At 33.2% G+C, this 6,549-nt stretch overlaps 1 long non-coding RNA gene across 7 annotated transcripts; it reads right to left on the minus strand.

The window, feature by feature from the left end:
* Positions 1-859: 859 nt before the first annotated feature.
* Positions 860-5,337, minus strand: LOC114399168. Of its 7 annotated transcripts, none has more exons than XR_003663658.1 (8): positions 5,084-5,337; positions 4,926-5,017; positions 4,223-4,317; positions 3,210-3,292; positions 2,419-3,115; positions 1,491-1,681; positions 1,262-1,370; positions 860-1,157 (listed from the first exon to the last, which is right to left on the minus strand). It is a non-coding gene; the product is annotated as an uncharacterized LOC114399168 (long non-coding RNA). The 7 variants fall into 7 exon arrangements; XR_003663655.1 differs by having other exon boundaries at positions 860-1,164; XR_003663653.1 differs by having other exon boundaries at positions 957-1,370; positions 2,419-2,519; positions 3,091-3,115.
* Between the last annotated feature and the right edge of the window lie 1,212 nt (positions 5,338-6,549).

Genomic DNA, 6,549 nt, shown 5'->3' on the forward strand with positions numbered 1-6,549 from the left:
AGAAAATTGTCAAACCAAACCCCCCTTACTTTTTACTCGAATTTAACTATTAATTAAAAGTGAAAAAAACTAATTTTCACCATTTATTTATAAAACTTTAAAAATAGTGAACAGTGAGAAATAAAAATCAAATCAATTCGAACACAATTTAAATAATCCATGACCCAATTATGAAGGAAAGGAGTTTTTTTTTTATCTCATCATAGTTTTTTTTTATCTCATCAGAGCTGTGAAGGTATTTAACAATAAAAAACTATTTTAATTGTGTTGCCTAAAACTTGAGTCAAGAGTAACTGAGTAGTAGACTCAACTCACTACAAGAAAAATGACCTATACCTACAGACAAAAATTGTCACTATAAATAGAAAATCCGTAGGTAAATGTATGATAGACTTTGCCCTACGGACATTTCTTCCGTCAACTTTGAGGGGGTGTATAATGACGGCTAATTGTCTGTCACTATAGGTTTTACCTACTATGTATAGTGTGTAGGTAAAAGTCATTAACTTCTACTTACATCTCCTAACTGTAGGTAAAAGTCTTTAATATGTACCTATCATCTTCAATTGTAGGTAAATGTTTAGATCTTAGAAAGAGCTTAGAACATACATAATTGAATGTGGGCAGTGCAACAACCCAACGATCCTTCTAGCTCCAACTCCAACAAGCTTTGCCAAGTTCATAATTACCTAGGCCTTGGCTAGAGCAGGCCCCATGCTCATTCAATAAATTCATCTATTCCCAGTATAAAAAAAAGTCCATAACTCCATCCCTTAATCTTACATGAGAATCGAGAACTAGCCATCGGTACAAAACTTAAGAGAATAACACCAAGCACAAAAGTTTGAAAAGGAACACATGAGCCAAATGTAGGTTCTTCAGCTTATAAAATCTAGCAATACCAAGTGGTAAAGAACTAACAAGTTCCCTTTAGCACGCAGGAAAAACAATCATGCTTTCTACAGAATGTAGTCAGTGCACCACTTTGTCATACATATTCACTCATACCTTATGAATTCTACAATTTGATACATGACATAACTGTACAGAAAAATTCTCCAAAACTAATTATTACAATTATAACTATAATAGAAAAGGAAAAAGCAATTACAGGGTTATTTCCAGAAGAACTATCCAAGCACCCCTCTCCTACAGTCCTACATACTTTAGGCATCAAAATTCAGTTACAATACTTAAGTAGAAACCAAGAAATGAAGCATTGTTGACAGGTACTGACAATAAATAAGTAAATAAATCTCACCCATAAGTATACTCTTGATCGGCTTTCTTCCTAGACGCGGCCATAACAAATAACAAAAATGTAAGAAGACCACATCCAAAAGTCAAGTGAACCGCATCAAGCACCAAACCTGAAAACGCCAAAAGCAGAGATTCAATATGAAATAGTTCATTTTAAACCAATCATCCAAAGCAAACAATTCTGAAAAGTAAAATTATCGTTGTAATGAAAATTGAGCGCTGAATCTGACCTACGCGACCGGTGAAGAGTCCAAAGAGCCATTCGGTGGTGGAGTACGCGACATTGAGCGACATTTTATTACCAAATTTATCCTTCAGCTGCTTCATTTGTAACTCCCCACTCTACCATTCAAACTCATGACATCCTCTCTCTGATGTTTGGTCTCCACTTTTTCAAAACTTGTTTACTCTTTAGCTGTTACTGCAAATTATGCCCATTTTGTTTCAATTCTCAACTCTCACATTAGTTATATTGATAAAAAAACTACTAATTACATATACAATAAATTAAATTCCAAAAGAGAAACACAACACAGAATATTCATGTTAGAGTAGTTAGTTAAGTGCTTTAGAGCTTATTAGGATTCTATTTGAACTCTGTTAAGCTTGTCGACAGCTATATCAAACAACTGAGTTTCCAATGCAAGCATCCTACGCTCATATAAATACTGTTCACTTTTGTTAATCAATGTAATTAGTATTCTCTCATTCCAGAATATTAGAAGTTAGAACTCTCTCTCTCTCTCTCTCTCTCTCTCTCTATATATATATATATATATATATATATATATATATATATATATATATATATATATATATATATATATACACACACACTTAGATTTCTAACAATATGAGCAGTTGGGTATATTCAAAAACAACCTTTGAATTTTCAATAACAATCATGTTAATCTTATTTTGAAGTTTAAATTCACTAATATAGTGAATGGGCACCAAATTTAATGTCCAGCATCAATTTCCAACTTAAAACGCAAGATACTATAACATAACCAAGCTGCGAAGTATAGACTGTATAGTTGTTAATATCAGTTAGTATAGAAATTAATTAAAATATCATGTCAAAGTTACTGGTCAAAACTGTAAAAGTCTAATGAGAGACGCAAACCAGAAAACAAGAAAATGTCGTAAAAGGTTTACCTTGATATGCGCATATCACTGTTGACATCATTGATGACTGTGGGTTCATAAAAAGTAAGTCCAAGGCTATGTCTTTTACCCCCAAGAATTACTTTTGCTCCCTTCAGATAAAAAGGATTTGAATAGTCACTAGTCAGAACTATTACCATTTGTTACTAGACCTCTTATCCATCTTGCTATATTTGCAAACAGAAAAATAAAGGAAAATGTACATTTGAAAAAAATACCGGTGTCACCGATGATGATGTATTTGAAGAGATAAGCGTAAGACATTCTTAGAGGTTAAGGTTGAAAATTGAGATCGATGGTTGGAATCTCGAATTGTTGTGCAGAGAATAAAAAGAAGGGAAAATGATGATTAGGAATCAAAATGAAATGTAAACAGTTCCAGCCAAGCGAAGCCAGGTGAGGCAAAAGAATACGTTTTCTTTATACTATACCCACTTTCTCTCTCCACATTTTGGATAAATTATTATTAGGTACTTCTAGATTATATAATATGATATATAATTTAAAAAATGAATAAAAAACATGATAATAGTATATAATTAAGTGTTATTAATATTTTTAGATTAAAAAATTTAAATATGTCATGGATTAATTGAAACCATAGAAATTTAATACTCCTGAATTTTCTAATAACTTTTCCCTCATTCCTTCCTCCTCCCTTACCACTGTTACGGAACTTTGCTGCAAGCTGCAATCAAATTAATAAAATATTATGATTAATGATATGATCAAGTATATCAGTAGAATTACAAAAACAAGAAATGACACGATGGGAAATTTACCAAATACTTAGATTTAACAACAACAAGTGTATGGATGAAATCTCTCTCTCTCTCTCTTGCAAGGATCAAAACGAAGTATATATCTGTTTCGTGTAGGGACAAAATAAAAAAATATTAGCAAGCACAAGGACTAAATCTAATAGCTTTATAACGTTGGCAAATGATGAAACAATTTGTAATCGACTTTTCATGTAGCAATAAAATGTTTTTCCATATAGGAACAAAAATAAAAAGTAGCATCAAATGTAGGGGTCAGATTTTTAATTTAACCCCCAAAAGTATTTCAAATTGTAATTTTTTTGTCAAGCATAGACAAGCATTTTCTTGAATAATGAAGAAAAATTCCCTTCAAACTATTAGTGGGTGTGTACACTAGTATACTAGTATTTCAGTCCATCAAAATTCCCCTATAGATCTTGGCAGGAAAAAAAAACCAGGTAAGTGGAACTGTCTATTCTCATTTCTAATTGGGATTTCCTATATATGTGACAATATCTAAAAATAATCCTATATATGTGACAATATCTAAAAGAAGCTAATTTATTTGCACAGAGTTGTCTTTCCTATATATGTGACAATATCTAAAAATAATCCTATGAGTGATATCTAGATAGTTTAATCATCGTTTTGTAAGCTTCCAAGGAACTAAATCAGGATTTCTAAATGCTTGGATGACCAGCAACGAGTCGTTTTCCAGCCAAAGAAGATTCCAACCCCTTTGAAAAACAGTTTCTATGGCCAACATAGCACCATTTAACTCTGCATGTAAAACAATTGAAACACTAAGATTAAGAGAAAAACAACCCATAACAGTCACATTGGAGTCCCAAAAAATACCACCACAGGCCGTGGGATCAGGGTGGCCTTTAGCAGCATCATGGTGTTACATTTAACCCAAGAACAAGGCGGGGGAATCCAATCAACTTGAAGGATGGAAAAAGCTTTAGGAGGGTGCACCGTAACATTAAAAGCCTTTAGAATGCTTAAATCAGCTATGAAAGACCTCATAGTACCTTTGCTAAGATTACCAATGAGTTGAACCGAGGCCAAAATCAAGCACTTGGCTGATTGAAGAGTAACCATGGCGTTGTCAAACCTGATTTTCTTCCTGGAAAGCCATATAGTAGAAATAATATAAACAACAACCGCAATATAAACATGAGTTAGTTGAGAGCTCTAATTCTGATCAAAAGCCAACAAAGCTTCAAGAATAGATGGGGACTACACGTTTTTTTTAAACAAAGAGAACCATAGCCAAAGAGATTTAACAAAAACACAACCAAAGAATAGGTGATCCGAAGTTTCAGCTATTGAGTGACAAAGGCTACAACAGAAAACAATAGTGCAACCCCTTTTTCGAAAGACATCATCAGTTGGCATCTTGTGGTGGAAAATCCTCCAAATTAGAAAGGTTTGGAGGGGGGAACCACATCATTTCAGATCATCTTGGTCTAATTAAGAATCGCACCTTAAGAATTCAAGAAACAGAAAACAACCTTGAGGGAGAGGTTCCAAGAATCAGAGTGGATCCATATTAGTTTATCAGGATAATCCTGAATAGGGATACAAACAACATTGATCTATTGGCTAAGATTTAGCAACTTATGAAGCAGAGATTGGGGAATGAACGAGTTGTTGTAAAGCACTCAGAAAAACAAAAGCTCAGTTAAAACCTCATAACGAGTTTGAAATTGGGATTGAGATTCCAATACAAACCTGCAACATCCTATTCTCCTCCAACTCTGTTTGTTGTGCCTCTATCGCATTCACTTCGTCCTCAGTTTCCAAGATAGTTCAACCTCACGTCCCTGAGATCGAAAACACCACAATTAGGTTTTCTCTTAATTAAGCGAAGGAGAAGTTAAAAGACTAACCTATAGGCACCAAAATTGAGAAGAGCGTTGGTTCGATGAGGATTCGGCGTGACGAGATCGGCAAAGGTGATTCCCCTGGGCACTCAAGTGCTCCTTGATGTTGTTGTGGAGTTTGACAGCGTGAACGAATTCGAAGTGGAAATCGGGGTTTTCGAACGGAGATGAAAAAGGTGCGAAAAGAGGGGAGAGAGATAGAGAGAGGAGAATGTCAAGATTGAGACTCGAGAGTGAGAAAAGGGTTTGATCCTTTGAAAGATGACAAGTCTAGAGAAACACATGTATATTTTATTTAATCTAAATTTAAATTAATTCTTAAAACTATTAATTAATATATTTTATTTTTATAATTATTTGTGTTTGCATATTATTAAATTAATTATTCTTGGTATATATATATTTTTAAATATGACTGAAATATTCTAAAAATATTATTAATAAAATATGTATTGTAGAAACTTAGGTCATGCACTTTACTAAATTGTTTGATGATGATGGAACTTATTATATGATTGGATAGCATTTGGTGGTGTATAATTATTTTAGTTTTACCTACATCAAATAATTGTAGGTATAAGACTTTTGAAGTTATACATACACCAATCGACTGGAGGTACAAGTTTTATGAAGTTTCATACACCATGTAGTTGTAGGTATATGTTTTATAGACTTTTTCCTACACTAAGTTTTTGTAGGTAATAGTATTTTTGAGTTTTACCTACACTAATTTATGACTGTAGGTAAAAGAAGTCCGTAGGCATATGTCATTTTTCTTGTAGTGACTACAGTCCAATTTTGTTGCCTATATATGGGCCTTTTCACTGCTATCTCCAATGCCCAAACCAACCAGAGAAAACAGGAAACAAGGTCACTCTTTTGATAATCCTATTCCCTCCACATTCTCCTTATTCCACAAGATAATCATCACTGCAATTTTCTCTTCTCACCAAATTCTTTCTAATTGAATCCCAAACATAAGATACTATGTGCATAAAATTAACTTTAAAATGAAATATAACCAGTTGGCATATTACATCCAAGGAAAAAGATTCTCTAAAATGAGTTTCTAAAGTGAGCAAATAAAGATATATCAATTCTTAAATTTAAGCAGATTAGGTTATGATGCCATTTAAATCAAATGGATTCATACAGCCTTACTTGGTCTTTCCCCTTGATGAAAACCCCAAATCGAATCATAAATTCAGCATCTCACATTTAATAATATATGGCTAGTGCTATTTCCACTCTCCTTTATTACTAATACACTTCCCTTTTTAATTTTTCTTCCTAAAATACCCAAAAATACACTCCCTTTCGTTTCTCTCTCCATGGATCTTTCTCAGTGAAAGAATGCTTTTCTAACTTTGTTGTTCTACTATCAACAAAATTTCTTGAAAATGGAGGTGGGGGAGGAAGTTCTAACTTCTAACTCTGAGATTTCAAGTGTTAACTTTGATTTATATGTAATT

Source organism: Glycine soja, chromosome 19, assembly GCF_004193775.1.
Source record: "Glycine soja cultivar W05 chromosome 19, ASM419377v2, whole genome shotgun sequence".
Taxonomy (NCBI): Eukaryota; Viridiplantae; Streptophyta; class Magnoliopsida; order Fabales; family Fabaceae; genus Glycine; species Glycine soja.